Source organism: Salvelinus fontinalis, chromosome 34 (assembly GCF_029448725.1).
Source record: "Salvelinus fontinalis isolate EN_2023a chromosome 34, ASM2944872v1, whole genome shotgun sequence".
Taxonomy (NCBI): Eukaryota; Metazoa; Chordata; class Actinopteri; order Salmoniformes; family Salmonidae; genus Salvelinus; species Salvelinus fontinalis.
This window is the reverse complement of record NC_074698.1, coordinates 1,901,515-1,922,605: the sequence shown is the minus strand read 5'-3', so window position 1 is coordinate 1,922,605 and position 21,091 is coordinate 1,901,515. Positions and strand designations below refer to the sequence as shown.

Sequence of the window (21,091 nt, the reverse complement as noted above, 5' to 3'; positions counted from 1 at the left end):
CTAGATTTTCTGCAGTCTTCACACACACACACACACACACACACACACACACACACACACACACACACACACACACACACACACTGAACAGCAGGGATAAAAGCTAAGTCAGTGCTCTGGTCTACTCCTGCTGCTTCGGTCTTGTCCTCTACCCCTCCTTCTCTCGCTTCCCCTCACTCCCATTCTTGAAAGAGAAGACTTGCTCTGAACCCAGGGCTTTGATATGGTAATAGTGGGGGAAGGGAGTTGAATTCCTCTGAGTGCTGCAGTTGGGTAGATTGTTTTCATTGTTAAGGAAATGTTCTGCTCAAAATACCAGGACCCCCCCTCTCCCCCTTCACTTATCCATCAGTCTCTCGCTCTTTTTTTATTTTTCTCTTCCTGCCTCTTCTCTCTCTATCCCTCTTTCTCGCACATTAAACATTACCTTCATACGTGTGACCATTTCATCTTGTTAAAATCTTTTGAAGATTCACTCTGAAACAATTCCTTTGCTTCCATTCTGGGTTGACGGCTTGTACTGTTCCTTCTCTCTCTCTTGGGCATTGGCAGTGAAAATGGCTGCTGGTGCAGTGGGGAAAGTTTTGTCAAAGGCCACTGCTATTACTTTTTAATCCTAGTTTGCTTGTGTGTTCTCCTGCCTTTTTCTGCAGCTAAGTTCTCTCTCGACATGACACTACACATTTTAATTCCTCCATCCTCTCTGCACTGTTTTTCCTGGTTAATCATTTGCCATTTTAGCAGAGGCTTTCATCCAAAGCGACATACATGCATGTGTACATTTTTACGTATGGGTCAGCTGGAAACAAACCCACGTCCCTTGGAGTTGCATGCGCCATGCTCTACTGAATGAGCCAGCATAGAGGTCTGACTGAACCAGTGTTGTAGAATGTTTTCGAGATCTAAGCCGTAAAAACGAATGGCGGAACATGACTACCTCAAGCACGCCTATTTATTGAAATATTTATGCCGAGGTGCAAGCCAGGGTTTTTGAAATCGACTTCAACCCACTTAAAAGCAACAGCCATGTTGTTCTTCAGCCTCCAGATGAAGCTGTTTTTCTTTTATTGGTTTATTGAAAAGAAAGGCAATAAGCTGTAATTCTTTCCTGAAGTGAGCCTAGTTGTTGTCTAGAACTAGGCAATGAAAATCGATAATATAATGTATGCCGTTTAGCAGCTGATTTTTTTATATAAAGCGACTTAATGTGTGCAAATGTTTTACGTATGGGTGGTTCTGGAATTGAATCCACAATCCTGGCGTTGCAAGCGCCATGACCTACCAACTGAACCATAAAGGACAACACAGTTAAATATTGAATGTCTCTAACCGCAGACATCCTTGACTGTTCTAGATCAGTGTTTGTCAACCTCCAGTCTGTGGACTGCTACTGTTACCTGGGATGATGCTGATCGCTGCTTGAGATTAGTTCTGACACTTATGTAGACAGCTTTCAGAATTTAGGCCTAGATTTATTGTAAAACGTTCTCCAAGTAGCAAAACACCTATCTTACCCTGTCAAGTACAAAAAAGGTTGAAACACTCGTCTATGGCTGTGTCCGAAAAGGCACCATTTTGACCTACCCTGGTCAAAAGTAGTGCACTAGGTCAAAATGTGTACAATTTCATACACACAGAGCTGTAGACCTATAGCATTGGTCTTGGCTCTGCTTTAATACCGACCAGACTAGAGCCATCAGCCCTGCCGTCCAGTGAATCACAGGACTAATTAAGCCCTTTTTTAATTATTATTATTATTTTTCAAAGAGCTTAATTTGAACCTAGCTGTAAAACTTAATGAGTTGTTGGAGTAACCTCCAGACTTTTAATGTGTTTTTTACGAGGTTTGAAGCTTTAGGCGTCTGTTGGATGAAGAGCAGGCCGAGCCCAAGGTTTGGGTGAAGGGAAATTCATAAAGGCCTTGTACAGAATGCCATTTGGGACAAAAGAGAAACGCATACCATTTACAACACATTAGCACAACTGGGTTGAAGGTGGTTAACTGAATTAAGAACAGAATTGTTTTCAACTTGGTTTGTAAATGAAGCCCTTTACAACTTGAACCTAAGCAGGCCAACTACTAGTGCTGCACGGTATACTGAAACTTCTGTACTTTTTCTATACTAGAACATGAAATATGGTTTGGTACTAGAATTTGGTACTTTTGGTTCTTCTGTCAAATGTGTCTCATGTCATATACGGAATGAGAGGATCGAGACTGTCTAGTAATTTTCCCGAATCTTCTCAAAGGGGCTGTAGTAAACTAGCCAGGCTACTTGCACTTGCGCATGCAGTTGACACAGCGCAAGCCACTTTTGAGAAGCGAGAGGAGAGAGAAAATACTGACGGCATGGCTTCTTATAACAAACATTGTACCTCCACGCCCGCAACTTGACAAAACTAGCTCCAGAAGCGAACTATGGGAATACTTTGCTTTCAGAGCAGATGAGGGCCAGACCATCAATACAACTATGTGAAAGGAGTTACAAAGCAGTACAGGACAAGGGAGGTTTTGTTGCAAAACAACAAACAATTTTACACATGACATTTGCATTGTAACGTTATTCTACGAGCAACAACATTTGAATAAGGTTTGAGTGAGTGACCACGTTTCCATCCAGTTTTTTTTTGCGAGTAAGGTCATAACGTAAAAAATGAATCAACAGCTCTAATGGTAACAGGAAGTTTCGGTAACTTTTTATAAATGTCAACAGATCGTGTTTGTTTGACATGGTGGGCTGTACAATTAATTATGCGAGAGCGGGTGGTGGAAACTCCTTTTATGCACCAATATTGATCTAATAACCATATCGAAGTAAACTTGGAATCACGTGAAATGGTGTGTTGTCCTCCCACGTCGACTTGGGGAAACATGCAGTTTATTAGGCTACAAGATGAAATAAGTTATGAACTTCAGTGATGAAAGTACACAGTGATCTTGATGCCCTTTCCAATAAATATCCAGGCTCTTATTCTGGTGACATAATGATTTGATGTTTGACTGCCGTTTTGTCAAATAATAAACGTTCTCGCTCTTATCCATAATAATCTCATCATGTAGACTAGCCTACCTGCGCAGTATCTGCAAGCTGTTGGCTAGAGCACAAGTGCCCAGACCAGAATGGGCTATTTAACTCAACAGTTTTTGTAACAAAACTATTGGTGGAATTGGAAATGCAATGGAAACACATTGAATGTTAGCTTTTTATTCGGTAAATAAACTCGAGCGAAATAATACCTTTTGTGTGCATGTCATCAAGCACAGATTTTTATCCTCAAGTCTGTTTGGTGGAAACACCACTGGTGGGAAAATATGCATATTTTCTTTATGCTGATTCTAGAATATTGTCATATCTGTTGCCAATTGGATGGAAACCTAGTTGGTGACATGAACATAGTGTATTCAGCATGACATTCATGTGAGCATTATACTATGATTACAACCCAAAAGTAACGTGAAATGCACTCATAACTTAGCTATAATAGCAATATATTAAGACTACTTTGCGTTTTGTCTGGGCTTGCTTGCAGTAGCCACTAGCCAGCCAGATTCAGGTCTAATGTAATTTTACCCAATAGTATGGCCATAGATGAGCAAATTAACCCCGATTTGTATGTATCAAATTAAAATGTTAAAACAGTTTTAGATGTAATACAATTATTTGTATGCGCTGAGTCTAATGGTTCTGCAGAAGGAACATTTAAATGTATTCTTCTGTTTATTTAATATAGAAGATATTCTATTTGTTTTACCAGTTATCAACATATTGTTCAATGTTTTGAAAAATAACGCCCAGTAGTTATTCTGTGACTTAAGCTAATACACATTCTTTTTGCCATGGTGTCCTTTCAGTATTGAGTATCGTGATATTAAACCTGGTATCGAAGTCAACATTCTGCTATGGTGACAATTAGTGATGCACCGATATTACATTTTTGGCCGATACGATATCCAATAATTTCTTTGCCCAAAAAAACAATGCCGATATTTCAAATTTTTGCTGCTTTTTAAGCATTCTCGTACAGTTAAATAGTTAGACCGCTGCGTCCATGTGTGTTTAAGGCACAGCATCTCAGTACAAGAGGCGTCACTACAGTCCCTGGTTCGAATCCAGGCTGTATCACACTCTGCCGTGATTGGGAGTCCTATAGGTCGGCGCACAATTGGCCCAGCGTCGTCCGGGTTTTGCCGTGGTAGGTCGTCATTGTAAATAAGAATTTGTTAACTGACTTGTCTAGTTAATTAAATGTTACACACCACACTGACCCCAAAAATATTTTGTTGGCATTTACCTATGTCCCCATCACCAGTAAAACATAATCAAAACCTATTTATTTCTGTTCATTTGTTCAGTCGTTTCATTCCTAACCAGGATTTCTATGGAACGCCGTTTGGGTCTTTGCTATGGAACGCCGTTTGGGTCTTTGCTATGGAACGCCGTTTGGGTCTTTGCTATGGAACGCCGTTTGGGTCTTTGCTATGGAACGCCGTTTGGGTCTTTGCTATGGAACGCCGTTTGGGTCTTTGCTATGGAACGCCGTTTGGGTCTTTGCTATGGAACGCCGTTTGGGTCTTTGCTATGGAACGCCGTTTGGGTCTTTGCTATGGAACGCCGTTTGGGTCTTTGCTATGGAACGCCGTTTGGGTCTTTGCTATGGAACGCCGTTTGGGTCTTTGCTATGGAACGCCGTTTGGGTCTTTGCTATGGAACGCCGTTTGGGTCTTTGCTATGGAACGCCGTTTGGGTCTTCGCGTCAAAGTAAGCAAATAGCAGTTGATAACACTATGATGTGTCATAAGCTTGTTGACCAATCAGGGCCTGAATTATGACTGCACGTCACAATTTAACTTTGGGATAGATGGGAAGGTAGCATCCCACCTGGCTAACGTCCGGCGACATGGCAGAGCGCCAAATTCAAATGAATATTTATAGTAATTTAAACTTTCATGAAATCACAAGTGCATACATCAACATAAAGCGTAACTTGCTAATCCAGCCAAGGTGCCAGATTTCAAAAAGGCTTTACGGCGAAAGCAAACCATGCGATTATCTGAGGACAGCGCCTAGCACACACATGCATAACAAATCATTTTCAACCAGGGAGTTGCGACACGAAAGTCAGAAATGGCAATATAATATATGCCTTACCTTTTTGAAGATTTCTGTTGGCACTCCAAAAGGTCCCAGTTACATTACAAATGGTCCTTTTGTTCGATAATGTTCTTTATATCCATAACTCAGTTTAGCTGGCACGCTTCAGTCAATAATCCACTCGTTTTCCCTCCTCCAAAATGAATCGCAAACGTTACCAATAAACTTATCCAAACAAGTTTAATCAACGTTTATAATATAACATTAGATACCCTAATACGCAAATAAACAATATTTAAGATGGAGAATCGTTATTTTCTTTACCGGAGATAAACAAAAAGAACGCGCTCTCGGCCATGCGCTTGGAAACACTACAGCCAAAATGGGAGCCACTTAGTTTTTCTAACTTCTCCCTAATTTTTCAAAAAAGCCAGCCTGAAACTCTTTCTAAATACTGTTGACATCTAGTGGAAGCCCTAGGAACTGCTATCGGGGATGATTTCGCCCTATTATAAAAGCCATTGAAATCAGTGGTATGCTGAATATTTTTATTTTTATGGTTTGTCCTCTGGGTTTCGCCTGACATTTTAGTTCTGTTATACTCAGACATTATTTTAACAGTTTTAGAAACTTTAGTGCTTTTTATCTAAATCTACCAATTATATGCATATCCTAGCTTCTGGGCCTGAGTAGCAGGCAGTTTACTTTGGACACGCTTTTCATCCGGACGTCAAAATACCACCCCCTATCCCAAAGAAGTTAAATTTTTTTACATAGTTATTACACAATCACACACTTTGTCACTGATTCATAGAGACGTATGCTATGATGCTGGTCAAGTTGTCTCGTGCACCTTATGCTGGTCATAAAAAAAACACTAGCTAGCTCATGGATGCAAACAATGTTCTTCCCCAAAAACATGGCAAAACAACAATCTGTTTCAGTAGCTATAGTTAGCTAAAATAACCCTAATTTATAGGACCGTTTTATATTTTATTAATGGTGGTTGGACCCATCTATGTGAGGCTAGCCACAAGCGGACTTTGCGGTTAGCCTTCAAAATAAAAGTATGGCATTCTAATTTGTTTTCATTTGCATCACTTTCAATTACTTTTATTTTAAAAGCAAACCGTAAATTCCACTATTGTGCCTAATTCTTATTGTGGCTAGCTTCACAACACAACCAAGTCCGGTCGAGCCTCACTAGCCACATAAAGCTAGCTGGCTGCTTATAACGTTAGCTTTGGGCCAACAGGGTTAAGTAGCTGGCTAGCTATTTATTTTCATGTGAAGTTCAATTTCAATAGGCGAACAACAAGTGGCAAGCTAGCTAATACTTACTCACAAGGATTCCTAAATCATTGCTAAGAATAATGAAAATGACTGCAGTTTCTACTGGTCATTGTTTTCAGGCTGGTTGTATTGGTGATAGCTAGTTACCCCAGAAGTTGCGGTCGAACATATGATGATTTATTACCAACTCGTTATTGTAAACGCATCATTCGTCGCCGGTGTTTGTTTGTTTGCAGACTCCTTTGTACAGCTTTGACAGTGCTACTGTATCTTTTTTGACATGCAAAGACCCAAATGGCGTTCCATAGTATGTATGTCTTGATTCTTATAACAGTGAAGCTTAGCTCAGTACATAGCCAAAGAAAAACACAGCCATTTTCCCAGCCAAAGATGGGAGTCACAAAAAGCAGAAAGAGACAAATTAATTAATCACTAACCTTTGATCTTCATCAGATGACACTCATGTTACACAATACATGTATGTTTTGTTCGGTAATGTTCATATTTATATCCATATATCTCGGTTTACATTGGCGCCATGTTCAGAAATGCCTCCAAAATATCCAGAAGAATTGCAGAGAGCCACGTCAAATAACAGATACTCATCATAAACTTTGACGAAAGATACATGTTTTACATAGAATTAAAGATACACTTGTTCTTAATGCAACCGCTGTGTCAGATAAAAAAAATAAAAAACATAAAAAATAAAAAACTTTATGGAAAAAGCACACATGCAATAATCTGAGATGGCGCTAAGATATAACAACATTTCCCCGCCATGTTGGAGTCAACAGAAATAAGAAATTACATCATAAATATTCCCTTACCTTTTGATCTTCATCAGAATGCACTCCCAGGAATCCTGGTTCCACAAATCGTTGTTTTGTTCGATAATGTCCACGTTACTTATGTCCAAGTAGCTACTTTTGCTAGCATGTTTAGTACACATGTCCAAACGCTCGCGCAGATCCAGGCGAACGTTGGATGAAAACTTCAAGAAGTTATATTACAGGTCGAATAAACTTGTCAAACTAAGTAGAGAATCAATCTTCAGGATGTTGTCATAAATATTACATAACGTTCCAACCAGAGAATTCCTTTGTGTCTACAGAAATAATGGAATGCAAGGCGATATCATTTGGAATCCGCGTGACCAAGAACTGGCACTCTGCCAGACCACTGACTGAAACACCTCCCATCCGGTCCCACATCACAATATAGGCTTCATTCAACGTTCTACAGACTGTTGACGTCTAGTGGAAGGCGTAAGAAGTGCAAATGGATCCATATCTTACTGGGATTTGAATAGGCGATGAGTTAAATCGACCAGCCTCAGAATTCTCACTTCCTGTTTGGATTTTTCTCAGGTTTTTGCCTGCCATATGAGTTCTGTTATACTCCGACATCATTCAAACAGTTTTAGAAACTTCAGTGTTTTATATCCAACAGTAATAATAATATGCATATATTAGCATCTGGGACAGAGGAGGCAGTTCACTATGGGCATGCAATTCATCCAAAAGTGAAAATGCTGCCCCCTATCACAAAGAAGTTGAACTAGACATCAGCCGATATCGCATTTTTGGCTAATATCGTCTGATACTGATATATAGTGCATCCCTAGTGACAATGCTACCAACTACATAGACAAATGGCGATAACCCAGTCTGATACTCGTATACACAGCTCCTTGACTGTTCATACTCTCTACTGACTAAGGACATTTTTATTTTATTGTGTTGATGCATTTACGTTCACGCTGGTATATAGTCGCTCACACACACACTAGATTTCATTCTGTTTGTCTCTGTCACTCAATCTGTTTGTTCCTTCACGGAATGAAAAAGGGAGAAGGGTGGGGGAGAGAAGGAGCGATATAGAGATTGATGAGGCAGTAAGAGCAGTAGTAATTACTGTGTCCATTCCCCCACGCCAGATTGGCAGACGGCTAATATCACACAGACCCCTGGACCTGACAGACACCCAATATCCCCCCCCCGGCCCCCAATACAAGCCCCCTGACTGGGGAGGGAAGATCAACCCCAGGCTTGGTTGGGCCTAATGGTAGGTGGGCTGACTGGTTTGTGGCATGGTTACCGAACCCCCTTGTTTTATTCTTCCAGGAATTAAAGGCTCTCGTCTCGATGCTCTTGTGACTCAAAAGACAATGGCTGTCTCCAAAATGGGCCCTGGTCAAAAATAGTGCACTATATAGGTAATGGGGCGCTATTTGGGATATAGTCAACTTGTCACTGCAGTTGCTTTACAATGAGCATGGAGCTGCTTCATAGACAGTCAGCCTATTAAATCAAACGGGAAACAGATTTGTGAAGGCTTTGGATTGGACCCTACTGCTGTCGTTCGTTAAAGTGCAGTCAAAAACGGGATTTCCTGTGTTTTTATATACACTGAGTGTCCCAAACGTTGGGCACACCTCCTTAATATTGAGTTGCAACCCCCACTTTAGCTCCCAGTACAGCCTCAATTCATCGGGGCATGGACTCTACATCTACAAGGTGTCAGCGTTCCACAGGGATGCTGGCCCATGTTGACTCCAATGCTTCCCGTAGTTGTCAAGTTGGCTGGATGTCCTTTGGGTGGTGGACCATTCTTGATACACACAGGAAACTGTTGAGCATGAAAAACCCAGCAGCGTTGCAGTTCTTGACCCAAACTGGTGCGCCTGGCACCTACTACCATACCCAGTTCAAAGGCACTTACGCTTTGAGCACACCGACAGCGTCATTGCACAAAATAGTATGCAGCATCATCTGGATATGCATGCAACAAAAGTTCAGCATTCACCTTCTGCTACCATTTCTGTCAAGCTGTCTACGCATACAGTTTGACGCATACGTTCGATAAATGCAATCCAACGTATGCACCACACAGAACGCACTGCAACTGCCTCTACAACGCAATTCTTCAAAGTAAACACAGCGTTTCATTGGAAATGAATGTAATTGTGGTGTACCAAAATGCAATGACACTGTGTGTAATTGAAGCTTTACATTTTTTGTGTTGCCCATTCACCCTCTGAATGACACACAATCTGTGTCTCAATTGTCTTGAGGCTTAAAAATCCATTTACCTGTCTCCTCTCCTTCATCTACTCTGAAGTAGATTTAAAAAGTGACATCAGGGATCATAGCTTTCACCTGGCAAGTCAACCTTTTTTGGGGGGTGTCGCCTAGGGCCGCATATCGGCCAGGACCAGGCCTGATCAGCTTTGATCAGTCTAAATTAAGTAAAGACTCTATCAAATAATACCAGGTCGGAGAGGATTAGTGCGTTGTCCCTTTAACACATTATAGGCCTCAGAGCCAGAACAAAGTCAACTGCTGTTGAATTAATGAATAGTCAGACACATCCAACCTTCTTTTTAAAGACCACTTTTATTCATTTACTAGCAAGCAATGACAACGTGCAATGTGTGAAAGAAAGTCCACACATCCCCCCCCCCAAAAAAATGTTTACTGCAGTGCCATAGCCTATAGCACTTGACAAACCCACGCAAGACCATTATTATCTAGTCTCTCAGTCAAGGTTTAGTTACAACTCTGGACTAATGCAAGATGGAAATCTTAATATTATTGAATTGTTGATTAGCTGGGCATACTGAGCAATATGGATGCACATCTCTCAGTAAATAATAACCAAGTATTCAGCCAAGCCATAGTATAAATGGAATTTATATTTTTAAATGTATAAAAGGAAATCTGGGGGATCCAGGTTGAATGGGCCTGATGCAGCCGATTTTAAAAGAATAATAATTAAAAAATAAAATAATAATAATAATAATATCTATAATTTACAGGTGCTGTGCTTAAGTTTGTCAGTAGAGGAGATGCTGGATCATCAGCCAGTACAAGCACAGACTCAGTTGATCCTCAGCCAGTACCAACACAGACCCAGTACAGCCAGCTTCAGCCAGTACCAACACAGACCCGGTACAGCCAGCTTCAGCAAGTACCAACACAGACCCGGTACAGCCAGCTTCAGCATGTACCAACACAGGCCCGGTACTGGCAGCGTCAGCCAGTACCAACACAGACCCAGTACAGCCAGCTTCAGCCAGTACCAACACAGACCCGGTACAGCCAGCTTCAGCCAGTACCAACACAGACCCGGTACAGCCAGCTTCAGCAAGTACCAACACAGACCCGGTACAGCCAGCTTCAGCATGTACCAACACAGACCCGGTACAGCCAGCTTCAGCATGTACCAACACAGGCCCGGTACTGGCAGCGTCAGCATGTACCAACACAGGTCCGGTGCTGGCAGCGTCAGCATTTACCAACACAGGTCCGGTGCTGGCAGCGTCAGCATGTACTAGCCAGCATCAGATACAAGCAGCGCCGACCCAAATAGAACAGTTGCTGCTCCACCAAATGACCCAGCAGATTGGCCCCCAGTCTTAACAGACTTTATAAGGACTGAGTTAGTGCGCAGAGGTCCATTTAAACAGGACTGGATTTTTCTTACCCTAAAGACAAGTCTAGAAGAGGTTTCCATTCAGGCTTATTACAGAGACTGCTGTCAAATGGGAAAATATTACCAGGTGCTGGCTTTCATACTCAATCAAAAACAACGCTGTGTATCGTTTTTTTGTTGTAAGCTCTTTTCTACAAAAGACTACAAAATAATAAAGGAATGCGTGAATGACTGGTCAATTGATCTGCACTTAAGTCGGGGACAGACTCTTGACCAGATACAATTTTGGAGGCTGAAAGAAAGCGATGTCCTTACACGTTTTAATAAGAATCACCCAGTCTCTTACTGAAAGAAATCTAGCAATCAGGGGTTCATTAAACTCTTTCAACCAGATAATGGTAACTTCCTAAAAGAGGTTGAATTACTGGCAAAATTTGACCCCGTTATGGAACATCTTAGCAAAATTAAAGATTGAGAGACACATGCTCATTACCTTGAAAAGCACACAGATTGATCTGATACAGATTGTGAGTGACAAGATTCTGGAAGCAATAGTGACTCTAGTAAGAGACTCAAAGTACTTCGCCATTTATCTTGGACTGTACACCTGACATTAGTCACAGGAGCAAATGTCCATTATTCTGAGAAGCGTGGCTTTAAAGGGAAAGCCAGAGATCAAGGAGCACATCCTCGGCTTTGTGAATGTTGAGGTTACAGCAGGCTTGAATCTGTCCACTGTCATCTTAGATAAGCTGAACAAGCTGAAGAGTCCATTTGAAGATTGCAGAGGGCAAGCTTATGATAATGGAGCCAACATGAAGGGCAAGCACCAAGGAGTACAAGCCAGACTACTCAAAAAAAAATCCCAGAGCTGTGTTTGTCCCATGTGGAGCACATACAGGTTTTTTGGGGCATTTGCAAAAGCTCTTCACTGTCTTTTAAGATGGTGCACAAATATGGAGTGTTTTCAAGAAAAGTGAACACAACTGTGAAGACATGGAGTGACACAAGATGGGAGAGTAGGCTCCAAAGTGTTCATGCATTCAGGTATCGGGCTTCTGAGGTTCGGGAGGCATTACTGGAAGCCAGACAGACGATCAACGATCCTGTGGCCAAAGTGGAGGCACAAGCACTTGCAGAGGAAGTTGGGTCCTACTGCTTCTTGATTTGCTGTGTCGTATGATGTGAGACAATGACAAACAAGGTGAACAGGCTCCTCCAATCCGCCTAAATGCAGTTTGATATCGCAGTGAATTTCATCACAAATGCAAAGGCCTCCCTCACTACATACTGGGAAACTGGATTCTCTGAGGCCCAGACAACAAAAAGCATTTGTGAAGAAATGAATGTGGAGGCTGTTCTGAAAGAGAAGAGACTGAGAAACAGCAAGGGGCATTTCAGCTATGAGGCTCCTGATGAACCAGTGACTGATGCACTGAAAAACCTTGACGTCAACTACTTCAACATTGTAGTCGACTCTCCTGTCACATCCATGGATGAGAGAATTGAAACACTCAACCAAATATGGAGTGTTGCTGAACTTCAGCGCTGCCTCTCAGATGTCCAGTGACTCTTTAAAGGCTCTCTGCATGGAAGTTTAAAACTCTCTAGCATTCAGAGATGACTGTGACATCAGTGGAATGGATCTGGCACACAAGATTCAGATATGATGACTGCCTTTTGTGCTGCTTTCCTTTCTCTGTGGGGAAAAACCTGGAGGAATTCTATCCTAACCTTTTTGGATAGCCCTAAGAGTTGCAGTCATCCTACCATTAACAGTAGCATCGGCAGTGAGCTCATCAAAAAGCTACCGGAGGTCTTCCATGTCACAGGAACGTTTGAGTGGTCTGGCCATCATGAGTATAAATCATGACGTAGGGAAACCTGTCCTATGATGACGACATTGATGATTTTGCCTCAAAGTGCAGAAGAGGAATATTTTGATGGTATGATTTTAATTCAAATGTTTACACTTACAATCTTAAAATTTTACTATGGCAGAAGTGCGTTTGTGTAAATGACTGCTTAACTGTGACATACTTTCTCAATTTCTTCCATACAGTCCAGATTGATCAGCATGGGCACCAGTCTATCAATCAAATGTATTTATAAAGCCCTTATTACATCAGCTGATGCTGAAAATGCCTAGGTTGTAGAGGGAACCTAACTTAATCACATAGCTGTATAGGTTTTATTTGACTATTTTAAGACCTATAGCTGCAGCCATAGCCTATATACATTGTATAGCCAAAGCTAATTGTATAATATTGTGAGGACTGGACTAATTACCAGGCAGCAGAGCCAAAGCTCAGTGTTATATTTTTACATCTTGTATTTTCTACAATTTCTTGTTAATGTTAAGTGAATATTATCTTAAGATTCTATAGAAAATATTCAGTTCTGTTCTGCATAGGTCTACTTATTCCTAGACTGACAGATGGAGCAAACTTTTTTTTAAGGAGGGAGGATTGTAGTGGGAGCACTGGGGTGTGACTGTGGCAATGGCAAATGGTTTACATGGCTCACGGGTCAGGTAGGAGGACCCCATAGCAAAATTTTGCTTAGGGCCCCAGAGAGGTCAGGACTGGCTCTGAGCATGGTGAAACAATTACATTCAGTCTCCATAATCCCATACTGCCAGTGCCAGCCCATAGCCAAATGTTTAGCTAGCTAGCTAAAGTGAGCATATTCGATAGCTAGCTTAACATAGTGCAGTGTCCTTAGCTAGCTAGCTAACTCGGCAGCTAACACAGGCAGCTGTTACACAGAAGCTAGCTAATCCATTGTCATTTAATTATGTCAATACTTGCTACATTGGTTAGCTAGTTTGGAGGAAGTATTTCGTGTTGTGTGCATTGCATCTGTGCACTTAGCTAGCTACCATCCCATAGCCTAATTGCATGTGAAGTGTGACTGGCACGTCTGTATGGAGAAAATGGCCACTTTTTGGGGGGGGGTTGTGCTTTTGGATTGGCCCAAAGTTAACTTGTTGGCCACTGCTGAGCATTATGCTTCTGCAAGTAGAATCAGTAGGTTCGTCACTACTGGTTCAGCATGCAGCAGATACCGCTATTGTTCTAGCAAAAACAAAAGAGTACCTATTGGCAGTGAGATTCTCTGTTTCATGCTTTAAAAGTCTTCATTTTGAAACGAGGCAGCCTCGTCCCTTGGTTTGCTATAAAGCTGAGTGATACCGCTGGAGAAATGTAGGCCTACCTACTCTCAAATTCATAGATGCAAGGGATGACAGTGTATGAGGTCAGATCTATCCTACATGGAGAGCCATGCCTGTGATCCAGTGCTCCAATACCCCTCAGCTTGTTTCTCCTCTCCCTCTCAGTGGGAAGCTTGTTGTAAAGGCAGTCACTGTCAGTCCTCTTAATTAAAGACATGTAAATGTGGCCTCTGCTGGATTGCATTAATGGTGGCAGTGGCGGGCAGTTGGAGTGTCAGAGCTCCCAGTGCCCTAATCCCCACTAATTGAAGGATTAATTACAATTGATGGGAGGGAGCCTTCTAGCCTGGTTCCAGATATGTTGGTGGTGTCTTGCAGACAATGATCATAAGAGCTGGCAAGATGACACACAAGCAGATCTGGGTCCAGACTAAGCGCTTGTAGGACTCCTCCACACCAACCGGAGTCCCATAGAGTATGTTTTTGTATATTTTACACACGCACACCATGACTGTCTCAAATGACACCCCATGCCTTTTAAAGTGCGTTACTTTTTATCAGTTAGACATTAAAAAAAAGGAAAAAGACCTTCACTCACTTGGATAGAATTCTATTCTCTCTAACTCATAGCAACTTGTTTTAATAGACCACACACTGGCATATGTTGTGGCTTGCACTTTCCTTGTGTGTGTGAGACTGCCCAGGATTAGTTAGTGGGTTATTTGCAGTATTAAGGACTTCTCCTGGTTAACCTGTGGAGCTGCTGTGTTGTTCTCCGGAGAGGGAGTTTAGATTGGTGACACCTTGGATTTAGGCATTGGATACAGCCTGTTGGTTAATCTACTCTAATCTGTCAGTCTCCCACAAAGGTGTAAACACACCACTCATACAATAATAGACATAAACAAAACTCGCTCGGCAGCAGGGATCATCAACTAGATTCAGCCACGGGTGGATGGTCGGGAGGCCGGAACATAATTACAAATTATTTGAGGACCGCAAATTCATCGCAAGAAGCCCAAACCGATATAATTGGACTAAACACAATTTCAAACCTTGCTTACATTTTGTATACAATCACGTGTCTCTTTCTTATGCATGGGAGTACTTTTGGAACAGATTTCCTAAATTAAAATCACTTGGAGCTGATTTCCTGGTGTTTTACAGTCTTCTGTCTAACAATTCATCAAATAATTTTTTGCTCACACAACTTGGAGGGCCAAATAAAACCACTTGGGGAACCCTGCTCTACAGGCTGTATAATTTTTTCAAGCAGGCTATGTGTGTAGCTTAACTAATTAGAGTACATTGTAGTACCTACTTACCAGTTCCCTAGATCTGTGCTATAATACTATTTTAATATAACCACTGAATCTGTGTTTGATTAGAGTGAGTGCTAGTGTAATCAGACAACCACCATGCAGGCTTAGCTTCTCCAGCTCTCTCTCCAGCTCTCTCTCCAGCTCTCTCTCCAGCTCTCTCTCCAGCTCTCTCTCCAGCTCTCTCTCCAGCTCTCTCTCCAGCTCTCTCTCCAGCTCTCTCTCCAGCTCTCTCTCCAGCTCTCTCTCCAGCTCTCTCTCCAGCTCTCTCTCCAGCTCTCTCTCCAGCTCTCTCTCCAGCTCTCTCTCCAGCTCTCTCTCCAGCTCTCTCTCCAGCTCTCTCTCCAGCTCTCTCTCCAGCTCTCTCTCCAGCTCTCTCTCCAGCTCTCTCTCCAGCTCTCTCTCCAGCTCTCTCTCCAGCTCTCTCTCCAGCTCTCTCTCCAGCTCTCTCTCCAGCTCTCTCTCCAGCTCTCTCTCCAGCTCTCTCTCCAGCTCTCTCTCCAGCTCTCTCTCCAGCTCTCTCTCCAGCTCTCTCTCCAGCTCTCTCTCCAGCTCTCTCTCCAGCTCTCTCTCCAGCTCTCTCTCCAGCTCTCTCTCCAGCTCTCTCTCCAGCTCTCTCTCCAGCTCTCTCTCCAGCTCTCTCTCCAGCTCTCTCTCCAGCTCTCTCTCCAGCTCTCTCTCCAGCTCTCTCTCCGGTAACATCTGACTGTCATGGTACTCGTTGGTTTGTTATAAATGGCCGCTGCTCCTCTGATCTATTGCTTAATTGGCACCTCATTTGCATAACGGTGCAAATTAACAACCTCTCAAATGAGAGTTCATTTTTCAAAGTCTTTAGCAGCTCCTTCAGAGGCGACTCTTAACGAGCACGGGAAAGCAGGCAGCTGGGCTGATGAGACAGGAGAGAGGGAAGATGAGGTGCCTACATGTACATATCACCTTGACTAACTTGTACCCCCCCACACTCCTTTTATATAGCCTTGTTTTATTGTATGATATTAAAATATTTTACTTAACCAACAACGCAGTTATTATATATATTTTAAGGGCCTGTAAGTAAGCATTTCACGATAACACCTGTTAGGCTCATGTGGCATAACATTTTATTTGAGGGAGAAGGATGGAGAGGGATGGAAGACATAAGGAAGGATAGAGACGGAGGGGGAAAGGGAGAGCTGTAGTGTTGTACGGTATACTGAATTCGTCATACCTTTTTGATACTAGAACATGAAAAACGGTTCGGTACTAGAATTTGTTACTTTCGGTACTTCTACGTGTCTCACGTTGTATACTGATTGAGAGGATCAAGTCTCTTATCAGCGCAACCGATGTCTCCTTATAGCTCGAGCGCATCATTCCTGCTTGTCTGCTCCGCTTACTCATTCGCTGGAGTCTGGAGTCCATCATGTTAGCGCCCCACTCATGCTGCACAGACGTTAACACACTTGAATAATGCGACACAGCATGTAGAAATGTCTTAACTGTTAATTACTGTTTGCAAAACTGTCCATATAGGCTAGAACACATTCCAATGCAAGAAGATACCGGTAGCTTCCAGCCTTGTAGGCTAACTTTCCTTTCTAGCTTACTGCTGAAGCTAACATCAATTCACTACCCTATTACTTTTTGTGCTAAAATACAAGCATTTGTCACCAAAAACTAATTCACTTAATCGTCTCCATGTCCAACACTACTTTCTCCCATCACCTGTCATGTCTCTTTTTTCAAGACCTCAACTGACGAGTGGGCGTGTGCCTCGTCATGAATGACATCATTACTGGGTTTAAAGAGACAGCACAAACTTTTATAAAAGAAGAGATTGCCACGTCTATGCAAAAGTTGTTGATCAGTACAATAAAATAAGTCCCAAATGGAAGGGAAACCGATTTGTTTCATCTACAGCCACATGAAATCAGGTAAAACAAGCTCAATAACTCAATGCATTCACCTGTATTGTGAATAGGCCTCCTAGCCTACATCTTGATTTACCCAGTGTATCAATAGATTTACTATTCAAATAAATTGTTACCATTTATATAGTTAGATTATAAAAACTTAGTCAAAGTAGTTGTATGATTTGTATAATGGACTCATGAATACGTACTTGGCTGTGTTTGAAATTGACATCAACTTTTAAAATGTAATGAGATTTAACTCAAATGATGCCCAACGATTGAACAGAGCAGTAGCCAAGTGCCATTCTGTGATTTTGGCTAATAAGCTTTTTTTGGGGTGTGGTATCGTCAAAATTCTGGTGTCATGACAACACTAGGAGAGGGAGTATAGACTGGGAAAGTTAAGGAGGAATAGAGGGACAACGGCCACTTTAAGGGATACATAAAGTATCCCGAGTGGCGCAGCGGTCTAAGGCACTGCATCTCAGTGTTAGAGGCGTCACTACAGACCCTGGTTCGATTCCAGGCTGTATCACAACCGGCCGTGATTGGGAGTCTCATAGGGCGGCGCACAATTGGCCCAGCGTCGTCCGGTGTAGGCCGTCATTGTAAATAAGAATTTGTTCTTCACTGACTTGCCTAGTTAAAAAAAGGTAAAAATACCTAAATACCCTCCTGCTGCTCACCCCTCTCTTCATCTCATGCCTGCTGCTCCTCTACCATCCACTCGTCTAGTGGATGCTTATTATGGAGAATCTGTTGGATGCTATAGGCTCATATAGAGCACCTGAGAACATGGTGTGTGTTGAGCCATATAGGCCTAGATCTGATTGAAGCCTTTTGTCCCTGATTTTTGCTCTGGTCTCCATAGTTGTCATCTCTAGTTAATGAAGGGTTGATTTAAAGCTTAATGGTGTTCGGTGTGTGTGTGTGTGTTTGCCCAGGGTGGGACATCTTCCATTCACACCCCTCATCACACTGTGTTGACATTGACTGCTCACCACTCCCTTACTCAGGAAGTACACTGACCGTTTGTTTGTTTTTGTGTGTGTGTGTTCATGTGTGTACCTGGGTGTGTGCCACAGGGGTTCAGTAAAGAGGACCAACGCAACCACAGACGCTGCTTAACTTCTACTTCATCACAATCCCGGATCCGGGAGCACCCCCATCAGTAAAAAAGCTGACTAGCATAGCCTAGCATAGCGTCACAAATAAATACTAGCATCTAAATATCATTAAATCACAAGTCCAAGACACCAGATGAAAGATACACATCTTGTGAATCCAGCCATCATTTCTGATTTTTTTAAAATGTTTTACAGGGAAGACACTATGTATTTCTATTAGCTAACCACGATAGCAAAAGACACACCTTTTTTTCCCCACCATTTTTTTCCTGCGTAGGTAGCTATCACAATTTCGACCAAATAAAGATATAAATAGTCACTAACCAAGAAACAACTTCATCAGATGACATATTTATTGTATAGCATATGTTTTGTTAGAAAAATGTGCGTATTTCAGGTATAAATCATAGTTTTACATTGCAGCCACCATCACAACTCTCACCAAAGCAACTAGAATAACTACAGAGACCAACGTGAATTACCTAAATACTCATCATAAAACATTTATGAAAAATACACAGCGTACAGCAAATGAAAGACAAAGATCTTGTGAATCCAGCCAATATTTCAGATTTTTTAAGTGTTTTACAGCAAACACAATATAGCATTATATTAGCTTACTACAATAGCCAACCACACAACCGCATTGATTCAAGCCAACAATAGCGATTACGAATAAACCAGCAAAATATATAAATTTTTTCACTAACCTTCTCAAACTTCTTCAGATGACAGTCCTATAACATCATATTACACAATACATATAGAGTTTGTTCGAAAATGTGCATATTTAGCGGCACAAATCGTGGTTATACAATGAGAATAGTAGCCAAGCTGCCAACAAAATGTCGGGTGAAATCTTGGGAGAGGCACCTAATCTAATCATTAACTAATCATAAACTTGACTAAAAAATACAGGTTGGACAGCAAATGAAAGATACATTAGTTCTTAATCCAACCGCTGTGTTAGATTTTTAAAATTAACGTTACTACGACATACAGCGTGCGTTAAAGCGAGACCGCACCGAAATTAATGGCGGAATATGAGTTTTACATTTTTCAACAGAACAACGAATTAACATCATAAATAGTTATTTTTGATGAGCTTTCATCAGAATCTTGGGAAAGTTGTCCTTTGTCCAAAAGAATCATTGCTCGGTTGTAGATTGTCGCCTTCAACTTTGGAATTAGCAGTAAACATTAGCCATGTGGCCCAGACGTGCCCAACTCACTAACGCAGCACAAAGAAATATCCGAAAATCGCAATATACTGATATAAACTGATATAACTCGGTTTAAAATAACAACATTATGATGTCTTTAACACCTATATCGAATAAAATCAGAGCCGGATATATCTAAGGCCTATAACGGGAGCTTTCCAGAACGCAATCCTGAGGTCTGTCTTGCGTCATGGCGAATGTTGAAAAGACTGCACCCCACGTACCAAGACCATTTATATGGCCTCAGATCTGCCTAGCAACTCCATTCCAATTCTCACTATTTGCTGACATCTAGGGGAAGGCGTATGCAGTGCATCTCGACCAATAGAAGACATGCAAATTAATAAACTGACCCCAGAACAGCCTGCCTGATTTCAGATTTCTCACTTCCTCACAGGAAGTTTGCTCCAACTTGAGTTCTGTTTTACTCACAGATATAATTGTAACGGTTTTTGAAACTAGTGTTTTCTATCCAATAGTAATAATAATATGCATATTGTACGAGCAAGAATTGAGTACGAGGCAGTTTAATTTGTGAATTAAATTTTTACAAAGTGAAAACAGCACCCCCTATTGAGAAAAGGTTAAAGCAGGACTTGACACATCCTTCCACACTACTGCCCCTCAAAACTAAAACGTTTAGTGGAATGAATAACTTAAATGTTTTATTTAATCTTTATTCAACTAGGCAAGTCAGTTAAGAACACATTCTTATATACAATGACGGCCTACTCCGGCCAAACCCAGAAGTCGCTGGTCCAATTCTGCGCCGCCCTATGGGACTCGCAATCACGGCCGGGTTGTGATACAGATTCGAACCAGGGTGTCTGTACTGACGCCTCCAGCACTTAGACCGCTGTGCCACTCGGGAGCCCGAGAATGTAGTCCAAATTGACACCTTGTGTACCTAAAGATGTTAGATGCCCTCAGCTCCCTACTTATGAACCGCTAGCCTTACCTTTTTGTACAGTATATTTGCCAGTGCACGTGACCGACTGGGTTTCAAACCAGGGTCTCAAGACTGTGTTAGCCTGTTGAGCTAAAGCCTTGAAGTCTTCAGGTCTCAGGCAAGGTTAGTTCTGAGCATGGTTCACCACCTCTGTTACACCAGGGCTATGTTATTATTTGGGTTAGAGGGAGGAGGAGAGGATACCCCTGGAATAGGACTAGTACTCCAGACTGCACTCGGATGACTCCCGCTGTAGCATAGGGATCCTAATTCAACCTGTGGGTTCAGTAACAGTCTTCAATTGCTTCCCGGGGCCCAGAGTCACTTTACACTCCTTCCTTCCTGATGCCACAGAACGCTCACTAGGTTGCTTTCATCATCAAATTTCAAATGACAGAGTACTCATTATAGAATTCTATGGGTGTCATAGACCTAAGTTGAAAATATTTGATATTTTGTTTTATATATTTAGATATTTTTCTATCATATTTTCGACCTCGTCATAGACGGAACTTTGCTCATAGTGAATTTATTTCACAAAGTTTACTGCACATCCTTCTCTTCTCTGTGAATTGGCATT

At 41.8% G+C, this 21,091-nt stretch overlaps 1 protein-coding gene across 7 annotated transcripts in view; it reads left to right on the top strand.

Moving 5' to 3' along the window:
- Positions 1-21,091, top strand: part of LOC129832837 (pre-B-cell leukemia transcription factor 1-like) — a 56,943-nt gene that overhangs the window by 22,876 nt on the left and 12,976 nt on the right. The gene's annotated exons all lie outside the window — the stretch shown is intronic.